General features: G+C 36.2%; 1 long non-coding RNA gene across 1 annotated transcript; it reads right to left on the bottom strand.

Moving 5' to 3' along the window:
- Window positions 1–7,944: 7,944 nt before the first annotated feature.
- Window positions 7,945–19,230, bottom strand: LOC117336890. The gene is made up of 2 exons (XR_004534695.1): window positions 18,863–19,230; window positions 7,945–8,553 (listed from the first exon to the last, which is right to left on the bottom strand). It is a non-coding gene; the product is annotated as an uncharacterized LOC117336890 (long non-coding RNA).
- Between the last annotated feature and the right edge of the window lie 632 nt (window positions 19,231–19,862).

Consider the following 19,862-nt stretch of genomic DNA (forward strand, 5'->3'; position numbering starts at 1 on the left):
GCGTAGTGTTATTGTTATATTGTTATGCTAATCTGTAAAAAGAACATTTGTCTTAAAGACAGACGTTACATGCCTGGAATAGTTCCAGCTGGCTACAGAGTGACATCTTTATTAACACCCTACGTCACTTATATGTAAATTTCTGTCTTATACAGAAAGGAATTTAATGTACTATTTGTTTTATTTACGCGACAAACTTCAGGAGCGAGATCGTAGTTTGTCCTACATGTAATCATGCTAATCAAACATCCATACAAGCTGCACTAACGTATTGAATTTTACTGAAATCTTTGCACAACACAATTTTAATCCATAATTAACTAATTCTCGATTATGATTTAATGTATGGTTAAAGCTAATTAAAAGTTTAATGGAGGTTTAATTTAGTGAACCTTTGGACAGGAGGTCCCATAATTACATATTTCTGTTTATAATGAGTATTTGACTCTATATTAAATCAAGTTTAAATAAAGAGTATAATTACATATTAGTGAGAGAAGTGCTACATTTGTATATCATGATCAATACCTATATTTTGATCGACTCTTCTCAAAGACAGTGTCATACTGTAAGACTTCCTAATAGTGATATTTATTGATATCAAACCAATGGTATTTTACACAATTTCATGTATTAGTCCTTTTCAAATGAAACACAAAAGTGAGGTGCTCACGCCGAAGCACAAGCAAAACACTAATCGATACAAGCTCATATGTTGATTTGTTTTACAATGAGAATGTACACCGCTATATGCGGGCTCGCTGTGTACACCGCTATATGCGGGCTAGCTGTGTACACCGCTGTATGCGGGCTCGCTGTGTACACCGCTGTATGCGTGCTCGCCGTGTACACCGCTATATGCGGGCTCGCCGTGTACACCGCTATATGCGGGCTCGCCGTGTACACCGCTATATGCGGGCTCGCCGTGTACACCGCTATATGCGGGCTCTCTGTGTACACCGCTATATGCGGGCTCGCTACATTACTTCACTTGGGTGTCACGACTTCGGAACGATACGATATTTTTGTTGTAAATTGTAAAAAAAAAAAAAAAAAAAAATGAACACCGTTTTGACGCCTTAAAGATACGAATTTTTTGTCTCGTGGGCTTTCAACATTTTTACACGATTGACCATCAGGTGTGTGAGAGTTTTGAGGAAATCCTCGGGCCGACTTTGTCACCTCGGACCGCATCCTGTCCCCTCGGACTCTGACCCCACATAAAACGGATCAGGGACACCTGTGATAAGCGAGGTTGTTATCATTTAATCATGGAGCAATGTTGATCCAGTAATTAACAAAATTATATAACATAACTTATTTTATACAAATGGAACTGATAACTTTCAAAAGAAGACGTTACATTTTGCACAAGAGCTTTCACTGTATTATATTACATAATGCGTTTGATTTTCCTTAACAATTGAACACGACTAATATGACTATTGCACGGTCACGTGCGAACTATTGAATATTTGTGACGTTTCAGAATTTGGTCACGTGCGAAGTAATTCCAGGCCAACACGGGAAATCGAGATTTCAGTGATTCTAAGTGTACTTTAGTATTAAGTCTGTCACTACTAGTTGTGTATGATTTCTATGGTACACTATTCCTTTCATCAATTTTACTGTATTTATTAACGTTGATTGATTCAATTGATTGTACAATATGTTTTGAATACATCCTGTCATTATACACTATTCATCAATTGTTTCTTTCATATTACGCGTATAACGATTCGTTTGTTGCACCTGAGTGACAGATCCATCCCATATCTCACAAATCATAGACAGGAAGTCGTGTCTTGAAGAGATACGCAGACATGGCCGGAATAGGTTTTGGATGTGTCGGTGTAGGCACGTAATTTTCACGGACGAGTCTAGATTCTCTGTTTCGTTCAAACGGGAGAATAATGATATATCGTATACGCGTTTCATCGACGCATGCGTGGTTGAACGCGATAGATTCAATGGGGCTAATGTAATGGTTTGGGGAGGCATCTTTAATGGAGCTAAACCCCCCTTAATGGTCCTGAGCCTAAACCCCAATGCCGTATGATACAGGAACCAAATCTTACAACCACATGTTCTCCCACGTCAATACCTTAGTTTTTATCAAGAAACTGCTCGACCACATGTTGCTGGAGTCTGCCTTTATTTTCTCACGGCGAACAAAACAATATCCAGCCTCTGAAATGTCCTCCGTATAGCCTCGAAATATACCCCATCTTTGTGACTAGCTTGTTGGACGTATCAGAAACAGATTCCTCCAACTAACTACGTTTTACTCAATAACATGCATGATAGATCCCGTGCAGTAATTTGTGCAAGAGGTGTTATTGTTCTGTGAGAGGGGTTTTCAACAACAGTGACGTCACACGGGGTTTCTTTTTACAGCATTGTAAATAATAGACTTGTCCCTTTATGTAGCTATCAACGTTTGTACAAACATTACATACAGTCATATTGATTGCGTATTTAGTCATTTGTTTCATTTTTGTCGAGTACAATATGGGCATTTCTAAAATATTACTGACTGTAAACACTTCATTACAGTTCCTTTAAATGGATAGAGCTTAGTGCGTTTGTCAAACCAAGCAATATACACCCACACATATATGTTTTCTAAATACGGACTAATAACTAATAACGCTTCATTATTTCAATATTAGGATAATTATACTGCTTATGATAAAGATGTACATCTGCCTCCAACCGAAGTTATATTAAACCAAGTTATTGTCATTCTCATTACTATTAGGTAAACTGGGTTACAGTTGTATTGGTAAACTGTAAACTAGAGAAGTATAAGAATAACACAGATGTACAATATATACATGTCTAAGAAGATAATGAAGAACATCTCATTATCATAATTTTCTAGATAGATGTCGACTAGCTGATGATGCACAAACTAACAACACAAGGTTTCGAGAGGTGTGGGCTGGTGAGGTTTTGTATTATTTACAGTCCATTGACAATCAAGTCCTTTTATCCAGTTGATGAAGGCAGTGGGGAAATTTAATGGACGACATCATTATCTCATTTGTTTATATTCTGTTTTCTTGTTCGAAGTCAGATATTATCGATGCTCTTTGATATGCCAGGGTTATTCCGTAGTCACCACTTTGGTTTTAGGATGCCACATAATTCGGAGACTTACCTATCTAGAGCACCAGTGCTTTATATCCTTACCATTTTATATTTTGTTTTTCAAATATCTCCATGTACAAATGTTCCTATTTTCTCCGTTTTATCAATTTGAAATTCTAATAACGCTTTTCTCCCGCTCTGCATGCTTCCAAATGTAAGGAGCACCACTGTTCAGTTGTTGTAATAGCTGTGTTTTCCAGGAAAGTCGAACTGCAATACAAGTTGATACATACATTTGTAAATTATACTGGATCATGCCGTTAAATTTTCATTTATAGCTGAATTATCTGTTGATATCGAACGGTATCGACTGATGTGGTGTACATGTATATGACGGACACCAATTGTCGGTCTAGAAAATGTATACCTCCTATATAGGTAAAGTGTGTCTCTATTGTAGGTTGAGGTATTATACCGCCTGTGTAAATTAATTGTTGTAGACGATGGAGATTAGACGTCTCGCATATATACAAAGTGCTGGCTATATTCCATAATTAATCCAGCTAAAGGAAGTATAGACACACACAATTCTAACTTAAAGTCCATGAGCAAGAAATAGGATTACACGACGACATTTGAATAATTACGGGGAAAGAAACATATCAGCAATTGCTAAAGGTTAGGCGTCCTTTGCTCCATCGATGACACATGTCGTGTAAATTAATGACAAGTGTTACCATGTTCTAGATTGGTACCGAACAAACAAAGAAACCACAGGACACCTACACCAGCATGATAGAAAAAAGTCGATATCCAAAACCTACAACGGAGAAAATAGAGTGTATTGAAATCTGATTAGGATTAAAACCATTAAAAGATTGCATTAATCCCTGTCTTTGAAACCGCTTTGATGTCAATTGTAACATTTATGTTCCATAGGGCGGGGAAGCAGGATCGTTATTTCCAAGATAGGGAAAACAGAAAATCGTTACTCAGATAATTCAAGCGTTGATCATCGTTACATATTTAAATCTCTCCTTAGCGTAGTAAACGCTGACTGCGTTCAAATTAGCGTAAACGCAATGAAAAAAGGCTCAGCGGATTAATTAGTGCGGGAATCGGTAACATAATCATGGCGTCGTCTCTTTGTGACGTTACCGGAACGTCAACTAGACGGCGCCATTTTCAAAAGACTGATCAACACAATTCTAGCGTTTTCTCCTGTTACCCATTGATCTCTGTACAAAAAGCTAATGACAAGTGACTGTTTTGTCAAAAATGTCAAAGATTGCGGAAATGAGTGGATATTTAACATCTCCGCGACGTAAGTTAATAACAAATGGCTGAAGCGTACCGTTCCTATAGAACATTCGACCACGTCACTACTACATATGTGTCAATACCCGCTGTGCTTGATAACTATAGTTGATCCGAAATAGAAATTGTGGAATGTAAATATATTAATCAATTATTGGTGTATCATCTTAGCAACCACGGCTGCTGTAGTTAACAACGCCGCAACACATCACGACTTTTATTTTCTTCGCACGGTATTTCACCGATTTGCTTGATGTAATACAAATGTATATGCATTGAACGGTGTTTTTATTGCGTTTAACGCTATGTATTGAATATGTCGGTAACCCATTGCGTTCATACCACCGTAAACTCAATAAAACAAGTCACAGGGACCAGATAGAATGCACCCTAAAAATTCTAAAAGAGATCAGAAACAATATAAGTTCACCTTTGGCAGATATTCTTAAAAAATCATTATCAGAAGGAAAACTACCCCAAGCTTGGAAAGAGGCAAACATAACCGCAATCTACAAAAAAGGATCCAAATCTGACCCGGGTAATTACAGACCTGTAAGCCTGACAAGCGTAATAGTTAAGACACTCGAAAAATTAGTGAGAGATAGCATTGTTGAACATATGGATAAAAATAACTTTCTAAGCCCCAAACAATTTGGTTTTATATCTGGAAGGTCAACTCAACTACAATTGCTAACAGTACTGGAAAATTGGACAGAGATAATAGACAAGGGCGGGGAGCTTGATGTTATATACATGGATTTCATGAAGGCATTTGATAAAGTGCCACACCAACATTTATTGAGGAAATTGTCAGGATATGGTGTTAGTCTTCAGGTTGTTAATTGGATAAAAGACTTCTTAAGAAATAGATGCCAGCGAGTAATAGTCAACGGAGAATCCTCTAAATCGTACCCGGTAATGAGTGGTATCCCCCAGGGAAGTGTATTGGGCCCAATATTATTTGTTGTATATATCAACGATCTACCAGAAATGCCAGTGTCCCTATCGCCGCTCTTTGCTGATGCTACCAAATTATACAGACAAATACGCAATAGCGAGGATGTTAAAATACTCCAGAACGATTTGGATAATCTTCAAAATTGGTCCGACGAATTGCTACTGAAATTCCACCCTAATAAATGTAAAGTTCTTTCGCTTAAAACAACTCAAAAACGAAAATACTATATGGAAGGATCGGGAGGAGAAAGAATCCAACTGGAACATGTCAAGAACGAAAAGGACATTGGTGTCAGTGTCACCATAGTTGAGGATTTAAACTTCAAAACGCACATACAGTTAATTGTCAATAAAGCTAACAGTATAGTTGGACTGATAAGAAGATCATTCGTGTATCTGGACGAACTCATGTTCAAAATGCTATTTAAAGCTCTAGTTAGACCCCACCTTGAGTATGCTGCAAGTGTTTGGAACCCATCAAAAGTAAAAGATATACAACTCATTGAAAATGTGCATAGAAGGGCAACAAAACTGATCCCTGGATTTAAAAATATATCGTACCCGGAACGGCTACAACGGTTAAATCTCCCGACGCTACAGCACCGTAGGACCAGAGGAGATATGATTAACGTTTTTAAGATAGTAAATAACATATACGATAGTAGAATAACTCAAAACTTTTTCCAAATGGACAAGATGAGTAGAACCAGGGGTCACGATAAGAAAATATTCAAAAAGCGATGTCGTCTTGATGGGAGGAAACATTTTTTCAGTTACCGAGTTATTGATTTATGGAATAGCTTGCCACAAATTGTTGTCGATGCTGATTCTGTCATAAAATTTGAAATAATGTTAGATGATCATTGGAAAAATAAACGTTATTATTCATGAATGTACAGGAACTAATATAAAGCCATTAATTACATAGGAAATATTTATATTATACTATGTATTGATATTGATATGGATATAGAGGCTACAAGCCTGCTAATGCTAATAAAAACACCTTCCAATCCCTATATCAAAGTATGCGATTCATGAAGAAGTGGTCAATGGTGCTTAAAGAAACAGATTATCAAATCATTTTGAAATTATATTGATGGACCGATTTGATATTCGTCAAATCAGACAAACACAATTTAATTTTGATTCACACCATAACAGCGTAAATCAAGATATACATGTATTTTGGAGGTCATCCTTCAAGGTTAAAGTTCAAATATCGCTCCTGATCTTCGGAAAGATCTCGCATGTCATTGTACATATATACATAACCGAGTGCATCATGTAAAGATGAGTATTTAGGATATGTGTGCAAGTCCCGCTTACTTTGTGTTTTGATATCAATCCGATGTATTAACTTTTATCAAACAAACCTTTTATGTGATAAACTGCTTCATGTGTTTTCACTAGCATAATCCATGGTATGCTGCTGTTGAAAAAAGAAACCTGTTAGGCGGGACGCCTTGACAACATAGATATTGAACGTCCTTTCCCACAGCAATCATTTTATGATGTTATGAAGGAAATAATGGTCTCATTATTATTCTAAATAGTTAAAATATTGGACAATTCAGAGATGACAATAATGTGATTTAGCTACAGGTTATGTCCCATGTCTCCAGGATACCAAAACATTACACATAACCGAGACATCACACCGACAGCATAATTCTGACCCGAATTCAACGAAAAAAATCGAAATACGAACGAAAAACTTGTCTATTGTAACACTGTTGATATGATATGTTGTCCCCGTTGTGACACTGTCGATTTGATAGACTCTCCCCATTGTAACACGTTGTAACAGTTACCAAAACATATTTATGCCGAATCTGGGCCAAGCCGAGCCGAGCCGAAACGGCGCGTCCCGATTCGACACAAGACTAAAGTTAACTGAAGTGTAAGCGTCAATTTCGCTAGCAAAATTGAGCATACAAGCTGGACGTCTTTTGGAATATTGACAATATGTAAATGTAACAATATCAGTGTTGTTGTGTTTGATGAGATTGTAGTCTTGCTGTTAAGTTGTTGCATGGACAAGGAAATATGATGAGCCCGCTCCGTCTCGATATTTAGTTAAAGTACCTAGACAACAACCAACAAATAAAGGTTCCCAAATTAGTGATGACATCTGTTTCGAGAAATATAAAGTGTTTTCATTTGAAAAGAAATCGTCATGGTTTGGCTTTGCAATAAAATGTAAGAAAGGTTTATTTCAAAGGCATTCAAAATGGATTTGGTCATCATTCTCGCTAAGGTTTACGAGATCGTGCTACACTTATGACTAATTAATGTAATATGATACAGCACATTATGAAACAATGCGGCTGTTATGAAACCGATCTCCTTTAATGACATAGTGTGTATATAGTTTTTGAGACACCTGTAAGAAAGGTATAATAAACTAAAATGTCACATGTAGATGTCATAACATCGGTCGCCACGGCCCAGACAAATCCATATTGATGTGTAACGAGTAAAAGGTGAAACAGGCATCTTAATTAATGTTGTATTTCTTAAATAAAACATTAACTTTTAGCTACAAATAAGTAAAACATTAATACAAGACATTCAATATTTTGCAAATGTCATCTTGTTTTTAATAGCACAAAATTCATTTTTTCCATATACAAACCACAAACACATGCACATGTTCCCACATACACGTTCCAAACGCTAGCAGCAAGTTATCACATGTAAAATGCATTTCATTCAACGATATCCATTGAACGTCATCACAATCGGAGTGTTTATACCTCGCTCTCACCACAGTCAGGTTAAAGTTCAGAGGCTTTATATCTTAAAACACCTCCAGATTTGTTATATCTAACACCTCAAAAAGATTCAGGATCGAACAGATTGTTAGGCAGAATGAGTACAATTGGTTTACATAACAGATATTAGTGGAGTCAAATCATTTCATAACATGTTGATGAATATAAATATTTTCATTGCACTGAGAAACATACTATCCATATCAGAAATATATAATTTGCTATATCGATACCAGTGTAGATATAAGTTCGAGATTCTTTCTCAAATTATCCTGGTTGGAACACAATATGGTATGCCATGGAACATTCGGCATCTGCGCACACTCCGTCCAGGACGACAAACTCCGGAACAGCCGCTCGCGCTTGGGTTTAAGGGATTACAACGCCTTCCTATGTTGTTACAAGGCATCTGAAAACAAACAATGATGAATAAGTCTGTGCTTTTTAAGGTTATATACAATATAAACAAGTTATTGTTTCCGGTCGACAACCGGATAATCTGGTACATGTTTATGTTGACTAATCTTGTCTAAATGTTGCTGATTATTGAGATATTGCTTTGAAGTCGGGGAGGGTTTATAGAAAACATCCTCCACAAATTTTGAAAAATTAGTATTAAATTGTTAAGTTTACATAATTACAAATACTCGTGAATTTAATGACACACAAAGTATTAGCAAACTTTCAATGCAAGATGGGTGTGAAAATATCCTACAGCTGTCTGCTGTTTCGTCAGCCTAGGACTCGTCAATCATGCAAAGAACCTGTAGTGTTAATATCTAGGTGGCGACGGAAAGACAAGATAGGTCGGAAGAAAAATGTCAATGTCTTGGTGAGGTGTGATACTAAAATAATAATAAAAAAAGACCAGCCACATTGAACTTTGAATATTTCTAATATTCAATAGAGTAAAATAATTTAAGATGATTATCAGTAATAAAAGTTAACTGTCTCATTCAACGTGGCATCCTGGGAGTTCTTCTTTCAGACCCTCCCAAATTTGAACAATCACAACCAAGGTTGGCTTGATGTTATTGATTTCGAAACACATTTAGGTCGGTATTTAAGGACGATGTCTTCTTGAATGGGGCAACAATAATTGCTATTTATAGTGCGTATTTACTGAATTTTCCTATCGGAAGCATGACATTCCTCCAAGTCTGTTAATCAATTACAGGATTGATCCCTTTTAGCGCTAGCGTCAATATATATAATGGCTTGTGGCAAAATAATATGAAAAGACCTTTCACCGAAGGGCTCAACATCATTAAACCCAAACTGATATTGTAACTTCAATACAATTTCGAAACTAACTGAATATTACATTGCCAATAATTGTACCTTTGAGGTGTTATGGTATATATATTAAGTGTTAAACACGCCACAGCTTGGGGAATAATCAAATAACTCCATACCCGCATTGTTCTTTGTTTTCCTTTATAATTTTAAAGGTTTTGTATGAAAATTGGTTCTTTACACTTTTTCTTAACTGAGATTTTCTCTTTTTTTTCACATGTTGGTGTGCCAACACGTCCTAATATGACGTTGTTGATGCGATAATGTCTGCAATTCATTATTAATAACATGTATATTTTAGACGGCCCGTCAACGCAGATGAATTGGCAAATTACTAATATCTAAAAGGAAACAACACTAAACAAATGGAACAAGATTAAAGATAAAAGTACATAAAAGATGGTTCTTGAACCTCAATAAATTGCCTGTACCGACGCAGCTCTATAACACGGACATCACTCATCAATGATTGCTTACTAAAGTGTTGCTTGCTTCCTGTGCAATCTAATACACCATGTACAACTCAATTGCTCCGGAACAATTACTCATTGATAAATAATATCATGTAATATTCAGTGCCATGCAACATTTAAACCCGATAACGAGTTGACATTTACCAATTGAATGTACAGAGACATGGTTTCGCTTTGGCAGCAGAATTAAATCGTCGACATTTATTCTAATTCTCACTCTTTCTTGTCTTAATGTCAGAATCAGTATATGTAGCATGGCATTGAAATCAAATTTGATTATTTGCAAATTTAGAAATGTGTGAGCTAAAAACCGATCACACTAAATCTTATGAGGTATCCCATTAAAAAAAAGGTGTAACAAAATCATGACAGAAAATTAACGTCTGAACGAAGACTACTCTGATAATATGAAATTGAAAATTTGCATTCTTGAACAGTGACAACTGAACTTAATGCAATTAAAATATCCATTTCCGAATGGCTAAACAGATTTTGGCACTCAATCAACCCAAAGGAATTATACAGCTTAACCTCTAAAATGGTGTCAGTGCGGTAACGGAAATAATTTGGAAGAAAAAAAAAAGAAATTAGGAAGAAGAAAAAGGAAAGAAACCATATTAAATGAAGGACATAAATTATATATCAGCGAGAAATCTAAGGGTATATAGGAGCAACATTAAGGAATAAGATCTATGGTAAGAAGACCAGAAAAATGATTCAACATGGCGTTTATATGTATTATCAACGGGATCTGTGATGTGGTACAGAAAGAAATAACAGACATTCATGGTGTGGTGCTATTTGTGTAGTAAGTTTCTGGATGTGTCTAGCGGTATGTGGTTTAAGTTTAAACATATTTTTATTGCTTCAAATATAAGCATGAGGATTGGGCACAAGTTATACAACTTATTGAAGTCCTCTCCTCCAAACATTATTACAACAATGTGACACAAAACAATGGACATTTAAGTTAATTTTAAAATTTTACAAATTTTACAAATTAGAAAAGGAAGACTAAAGTGGGAAAGTGAAGGGAAGACAGATAATTATACAATAATTAATTAATGTCTAACAAAAATATTTGATTTACACGCAATAACATAATATCTGCCTGGAACAAACTAACTACATATGCACGCTCCTTCACCTTATCATTGCCTTTCATGCTCATTCCTTAATCGTTCTCCTTTTGATAATCAAGCTCCTGCTAGGTAACGTTTCGTTGTGCCAGGCAGAAAAAATATTTACAGAACATATCAAAATATTAGAGGACATTTTATACATAAATATCAATTCGTAACGTTCCAGAAAGGGTAGTGGTGGAATTGGGTATAGGGAATTAATAGAAAGGCAGGAATATAGGAGATGGAATACTAAGAGTATTTGTATGATATAAAGTATTTAAAATAGTCTCATAGTCTCACGTATTTTGCAGGGATATATTTAAAATCTGTTACTAGCATGAATGAATTCTTGGGCACTTTCAAAATAATTTTGTTATGCTCCAGTTTCAGAAAGAAATGCCCATACAGAAGAGTATCCAGTTGTAATGGTTGATAATGTTTTGGTTTGGTTTATTTTGTGTAACGTCCTATTAACAGCTAATGTCATTTAAGGACGGCCTCCCGTGCGTGCGACATGCATGCGTGTGGTGAGTGCGTATGTGTGTTTTGGGAGGCTGCGGTATTTTCGTGTTAAGTTTCCTTGTGATAGCCCGGAACTTTTGCCGATTTATAGTGCTACCTCACTGAAGTACACTGCCGAAGACGCCCAGCAGCACACCCCACCCGGTCACATTATACTGACAACGGGCGAACCAGTCGTCCCACTCCAAATATGCTGAGCGCTAAGCAGGAGTAGAAACTACCATTTTTAAAGACTTTGGTATGTCTCGGCCAGGGAACAGAACCCAAAGCCTTCCTTACAGGGGCGTACGCTCAACGGTTGATAATGATTCAACTTTACTAACATATCGTTCCATATCGAGTTTTCACATGGATAACCACAGGCACATGATGGTGAATCAGTTAAATTTACACGAAATAGATCATTATTTAATGCACTGCAATTATGTCTTAATTTAGTAAGAAGAATATTCAGATAACGAGTTCCACAATTAAAATAAAAGGGGGGGGGGGGGGGGGGGGGGGGGGGGGGGGGGGTCGTTTTATGTATATGGTTTTTTTTTAAAGTATTCAGAGAGGTTGTTCCAAAGTCTAGCCGTAGCTGGTTTAAAAGATAATCGAGTACATGTATTTGTTAAACTATTAAAGGGGATAATATAGTTGCTATTATTTCTCAATGAATATGGATTTCTTTCACCAACTAAGCCAGGTGATAAATTATAGAGGTATGGAGGAGTCATTTTATTATGCATTTTATAAAATAAATTAAGTGTTCTTCTTTCTCGCCTACTTTTTAAAGTTTCCCAACCAGTTCCATAATAAAGAGATTGTTTACTAGCATATCGAGGCAGTCCTGTAACAATTCTAGCTGCTTCGAGTTGAGTTTTTTCTAAAAGATCTATATGGTATTGAGTACACCCACTCCAAAATTCACAAGCATATTCCAAGGTTGGAAGTATGAAACATAAATATATTTTACTTAGTATTTTTATGTTTACTAAGAATTTTAGCTTTCTCAATGCATTGACTTTTTTTAACGCTGAATAATAGATGTTTTCTATAGGATCATTCCATTTGGCATTTGAACTAAGCGTAACACCTAAGTGCCTATGGTTTTCTGAAAATTGAAGAATAGTTTCATTGAAATGCAACTCAAAGTCCTAATCATGTGTTATGGTAGAGACAAATAATACTTTTGTTTTGTTAGGATGAAATGTGACGAGCCATTGTTTTGACCAATCGTCGATACATTTCAGGTCATGATGTATTACACGTTCAATTTCAATACAGGAAGAAGGGGAATACATCATAGATGTGTCGTCTGCAAATAGTCTAGACACACTTTGTAATTTATCTGCAATATCATTATAAAAATTAAAAACAACAAGGGTCCTATAGGTCTGAGGCTTTTCCTAATTTCAGTACCTCCAATACATCTACTGTTTCTTGATGATGAAAAATAATTGTTCAATAAATTTGCTTTTTCGTTATCATCATATATTATGTTTCCGCTTAGAGAATCAGTAAGAGGAGAAATTTCTACAGAGTGACTACTAGACTTGAACATTCTTCTCAATAATTTCCAATACTGTTTCGGATCAAAAGAGAGGTAATTTTTTAAAAGACTCTCTAGGTTTTCATAAAAGGATTCCCGAGCGTATGTTTTCATGTTGTTCACTCTATTTCGTGCACGCTTAAAATTAACAATATCAGGCAAACGGCCCTGCGGTGTACTCCGTCAATTGGCTATCAGGATGCAAACTAATGAATAGTTTGTTTTTAATATGTTCTTTACTGATAACGTTATTAGTTATTACAGCACAAGTGCAAAAACTATTTTCCTTCTGTTAAATGTAATGTATTTCAATAGTCTATCGAAGCTAATAATCTGTTGGTATATTTATTTATATTATCTGGAATTGCATACATGTATACATACGGATATGTTAATCAGTAATATAGTCATTTACTCTGATAATTGAAGTTTATTGGTAATACATGCAGCACGTTTTGTGTATATGTGCAGCATTCCACATTGTTGCTCCTAATAACAATGAATTGAAAATTCTGTTAGAGCAAGCAATTTAGCTAAATGCACTTAATATATATATATTTATATATGAAATACATGTATATGTATCTCCATAGCTTTACATTGTAAATTAACTCATATTAGATCCAGACATGCGGATACAGTGACTTCATAATATGACATATGTACAGTGGACTCGCGATAATCCGGACGCCGATAGTCCGGAAAACTCACAGTCCGGACGGAATAGCACGGGAACGGATTTCCGTAACGTTGTTTCTACTCACCAGTCCGGAAATTCGGATTCCGATTCCGGAAGCCCATTTTGGGAACGGAACGTACTTTTTATTAGTAAATTTCCCGCAATAATCCGGACGATTTCTTCGACACGAGGAGAGAAAAATGTCGGGGCAAGACACCCGTGTCGACAGCTGTACAGACTATCGCTTGACACGGTGCGTAGTCATAGCGACCGCTGCCAGGTCATAGCCCGGGTGTTTACCTGTGTTACAATGTAGCTCTGTTTTTATAGCAAGAATTCGTATATAGGTCTCTGTGTCTCTGTAGTATATAGGTCTCTGGTGATACGATAATTAATCAATCTCAAATACATGTAATACATTTATGATTGGTAATTAACTTCATTAACACTTGTATTGGGTAAACACGGATATCAGCTTGTAACACCGTTACGTGAAACGACGACTCACTGAAAGATACATGTTATTAATTACATACACATTTACGTATTAAGCAGTGATCACAAGAACTGGGAAGATTACACACAAATTAGTTAATAGTCGTCTGATACCTCTGATCTACTTAATTAAGCGTCACATTGTTAAGTGAATACGGGTTTCATAATTATCGGACAGCTTGGGTAGTTCTCGCTGGTGTCGCGTACTTTTAGGTACATTGTAACTAGGGGTTTCTGGTACAGCAAAGTGAGTTACGATTCACCACATTAATCAATTATTTCAGATTTTTAACTTACGTAAAAATCATAAAAAAAACATGGACTGATGGTAAGTTGTACAGACCGCGGGTCTTTCATTTTAAGTTGCTAATTTACGTAAAAAACGTACATTGTACATAGCGGGTCTTTCATTTTAGGGTTTTAACTTACGGTAAAAAAACGCAAAAACATGGACTGTTTGTAAGTTGTAAAATCCGGGTCTTTTATTTGAGGTATTTAACGTTTGTAACTTCTACTTGTTTGTGAACCTCCGGGACGTGATACATGTGTTGTTTGTAGGTCACATATGCCCGCTATAAATAAAACAACTTTCACTTTACATGTTCTTTTATTTTTTTAGTTTCAAAATAAAACAAAATAAGAATAATATCAGAAACATAAGTATATTTATTGTTAAAAAGACTGACAATTAGACGTGTTTATGAAACGTCCCGGATTGTATATAGTCAAGGGAGATAGCTCTTACACGACAATTTTTTTGACCTGGTAGACGAAATTCGGCAGTCCGGAAAACTCGTAATCCAGACGGTTTGGGCTGGGAACGAAGGTGTTCGGATTATCTATTTCAAAGGGAAATTAAGGCTCAGTAAACTGACAGCCCTTTTAAGTATCGAAATTATTACTTTGATAAAATTTAACTATCCCCCCCCCCCCCCCCCCCCCCTATCTATAAAAAACCGAATACTCATACCCTACAAGAGATATAAATAAAAGCTACATGAAATCAATAAAAAAATCAATAAAATGCATAATTGCTCGGTCTATTAGTTTCATGCTATAAATGTGCTTATTTTGTCGTATTAAAATATTAGTGAAGGACTAATTAGAAATAGCGCAGTATGAATAAACACACGAATGTTACTTACAATGAAAATATACCAAATGGAAAATGAAACTAGTGCAATCACAATTTAGCCCGACGCTATCGGCTCGAAAACATTAGCATAAGATTACCGCTAAAATGTATATTGACAGTATTTTAACGTTTACCGTCTATGTTCCGTAAAGTATATTTATCATATGACTACACTGTTGTAAGTGTTGCATATCCCTTAGATGACTGCGGCACCATCATAGGGGGTTAACAACAGACCTATGGGACATATCGGTCACCTTTATTATATATATATTATAACGGAATGACCACAATCAACAGGTAAGGGACGTCAAGTGTGTTATAACGGAATGACGACAATCAACAGGTAAGGGACGTCAAGTGTGTTATAACGGAATGACGACAATCAACAGGTAAGGGACGTCAAGTGTGTTATAACGGAATGACAACAATCAACAGGTAAGGGACGTCAAGTGTATTATAACATTATAACGGAATGACGACAATCAACAGGTAAGGGACGTCAAGTGTGTTATAACGGAATGACGACAATCAACAGGTAAGGGACGTCAAGTGTGTTATAACATTATAACAGAATGACGACAATCAACAGGTAAGGGACGTCAAGTGTGTTATAACGGAATGACGACAATCAACAGGTAAGGGACGTCAAGTGTGTTATAACGGAATGACAACAATCAACAGGTAAGGGACGTCAAGTGTATTATAACATTATAACGGAATGACGACAATCAACAGGTAAGGGACGTCAAGTGTGTTATAACATTATAACAGAATGACGACAATCAACAGGTAAGGGACGTCAAGTGTGTTATAACGGAATGACGACAATCAACAGGTAAGGGACGTCAAGTGTGTTATAACGGAATGACAACAATCAACAGGTAAGGGACGTCAAGTGTATTATAACATTATAACGGAATGACGACAATCAACAGGTAAGGGACGTCAAGTGTGTTATAACGGAATGACGACAATCAACAGGTAAGGGACGTCAAGTGTGTTATAAAGGAATGACAACAATTAACAAGTAAGGGACGTCAAGTGTCATATAACGGAATGACGACAATCAACAGGTAAGGGACGTCAAGTGTGTTATAACGGAATGACAACAATTAACAAGTAAGGGACGTCAAGTGTCATATAACGGAATGACGACAATCAACAGGTAAGGGACGTCAAGTGTGTCATAACGGAATGACGACAAACAACAGGTAAGGGACGTCAAGTGTGTTATAACGGAATGACGACAATCAACAGGTAAGGGACGTCAAGTGTGTTATAACGGAATGAAGACAATCAACAGGTAAGGGACGTCAAGTGTGTTATAACGGAATGACAACAATCAACAGGTAAGGGACGTCAAGTGTGTTATAACGGAATGACGACAATCAACAGGTAAGGGACGTCAAGTGTATTATAACATTATAATGGAATGAAGACAAACAACAGGTAAGGGACGTCAAGTGTGTTATAACGGAATGACAACAATCAACAGGTAAGGGACGTCAAGTGTGTTATAACAGAATGACGACAATCAACAGGTAAGGGACGTCAAGTGTGTTATAACGGAATGACCACAATCAACAGGTAAAGGACGTCAAGTGTATTATAACGGAATGACCACAATCAACAGGTAAGGGACGTCAAGTGTGTTATAACGGAATGGCAACAATCAACAGGTAAGGGACGTCAAGTGTATTATAACATTATAATGGAATGAAGACAAACAGCAGGTAAGGGACGTCAAGTGTGTTATAACGGAATGACGACAATCAACAGGTAAGGGACGTCAAGTGTGTTATAACGGAATGATGACAATCAACAGGTAAGAGACGGCAATAATATTATAACAGAATGACGAAAATCAACAGGTAAGGGACGTCAAGTGTGTTATAATGGACTGACGACAAACCGTCAAGTGTATTATAACATTATAATGGAATGAAGACAAACAACAGGTAAGGGACGTCAAGTGTGTTATAATGGACTGACGACAAACCGTCAAGTGTATTATAACGGAATGACGACAATCCACAGGTAAGGGACTTCAAGTGGATTATAACGGAATTCTTATCTCCGTCAAAGAATTGAAAACAGTACCTCGGAGGAAGAGGCCTACATTATTATTACCATGAGATTATACAGATAAACCTTTTTGATGAGGTCGATACATAGTTATATCAAACATGAGAAAAAATAAAGATAAACCTTTTTGATGAGGTCGATACATAGTTATATCAACATGAGAAAAATAAACCGAGGATAAAGTCCGCGGACAATGATTTTCCTTACTTACCATAACCATGAACTGACCGAAATTAAAACACTTGCTTCCTAATTTCCCTTGATGTTGTGGACAATTGAAAAATGGAAAGGATCTGATGATAGAACATCAGTTTTACATCATACCTGTTTGAATTAGTAGAACAAATTGAGGACGTGTAATGATATATGAATGTAATCATTTACCACTCTTATGTATTGACTACACAACTCAAACCTAGATATAAGTCCATCTATCATTTTACTTCCAGGTTAACGTTAATTGCAACTTTGACATTTTACACAATTTTCTTTCTTTATTTTGACATTTGACTAGACCAATTCCTATGTCCATAACTTAAGGATTTCAACACTTTCGTCCCATTCCATCTAACCGACCAACCACAAGACGAATTACCTGCATGATGCATTACATTTTTTCTATTCATTATTCAGCGAACGCTGTACTTATGATTTAATTCGTGTGTAAGGTTGCTGTTCAAAGATTGTGCATTTTGTACACTCTTAGAGAGTCTACATCCCGAAATAAATATAACTTCTAATTATAAGGCATGCAATCGATGTTAAAATTGTTCGTCAGCGAGCTAAACATACAAATACTGCTGACTAAGTACATTTGAAATATTATAAAATAAATCTTCTACTTAATGATTTATAGCTGTCCCGGTAATAAGTGTTCATAAAAGGTGTTATTATTCAATTTACACAATTTGAGAGAAGCTTCGTTTGTTCTGATTATTTGTAATCGTACTTTAATGTAGATTTATAGCTGGTTTTGGAAACATGACTGATCTATGATATTTATTATCGTATTCTCCATCATATCAATACTACCTAATTGTACATATGTACGCGCTCGTGCCATATTAAGCTCTGTTCTATCATACTCGTATGTCTATACTAAATTGAGAAATAATGAATCCGCCAAACAGGAATCAAAATCAAACGATCCTTGTTTTATATTATTTACTGTTAATGATAATTTTCAGTTATCATTTGCTGATAGCATTAAATAAAGGTGGGAATGTTTTCCTAAGGTCCGCTATTACGCGAACCTTTTGACCACAAGGAAAACAGGGCCTTCGTTGATAAACTTAACAAATGTAAAATCACGTCTCAAAACTATGAACAATTTCTCGGGGAAAATGAACAATTTTTGAGGTAGTACACTTACCTGATGTAATCCAATCGTGTAACTTCGTAGAATACGTTTCATAACCAAGTTAGATGCGGTTGAAGAGCTGTGTGTAGTGTTATTTTGAAGTGAAGACACGACAGCTAGCATAAATATTATCTCTAGTTTGATAAGTGTCCAGATTGTCCACCTGCAACACATTTTAGTAATACAGTTCAACCGATATAGCTAATATACAGAAAATGGAACTGACATCTGTGTCACTAGATATTGTGTCAGAAAATGTTTATCCCGAATGCCATCAGCATGGCTAACAGACAAGAAAGGAGTCGTCCCTTTTTATCCCTCGTGGTAGACGTACTGCTGGCAGTGCTTTGCTAACGCCTACCAATCAACAGCAATTATTTTGGTCGAGTTTGGGTTTATAGATTAGTGGAAACCTAATAGTGGCGTCAGACAGCCAGAAAGCTTGATTCTGTTAGATTGTAGAGCAGTTGAAAATCTGCAGCTTAATCATTAACACTGGACCTTCCCTTTTATTGAGTTGGCATTAGAAACAAAGGTAATTTGTCACATTGTCAATTATAATCACACCTACATCGATTGCCCTTTGTTTTTCGTATTCATAGGTGTAATATGAAACAAGTGGCCAGGGCAAATGGTCAAGGTAATAAATACTAATTATGGTTAATTAGTAGAAACCTGACATAGTAATTGCCGCGACGTGTTCAGACTGTAAAGCATCTTTACTCACCTTTTGTCTGTTATTGGCTTGATTTGGTTTGGCTATTTGTCCCAACATAAACATGTTCTTTATGAAGATTATATATTGAATTGGGCTAAGGTCCCTCATAGCAACACTGTAATGATTGAGATATTTATTTCATCGTTGAATCTAAAAATAATTATAAAAACGCTCCGCCAGCTGCGCGGGAGAATAATGACTAGACTCTGTACTCTGCCTGTCTCCTGCTTCGATTCGAACTGAACAGACATCTTTGTATGAAGTGACCATGACGAGAACAAAGTCAACACTTAA

This window comes from Pecten maximus, chromosome 10 (assembly GCF_902652985.1).
Source record: "Pecten maximus chromosome 10, xPecMax1.1, whole genome shotgun sequence".
Classification (NCBI taxonomy): domain Eukaryota; kingdom Metazoa; phylum Mollusca; class Bivalvia; order Pectinida; family Pectinidae; genus Pecten; species Pecten maximus.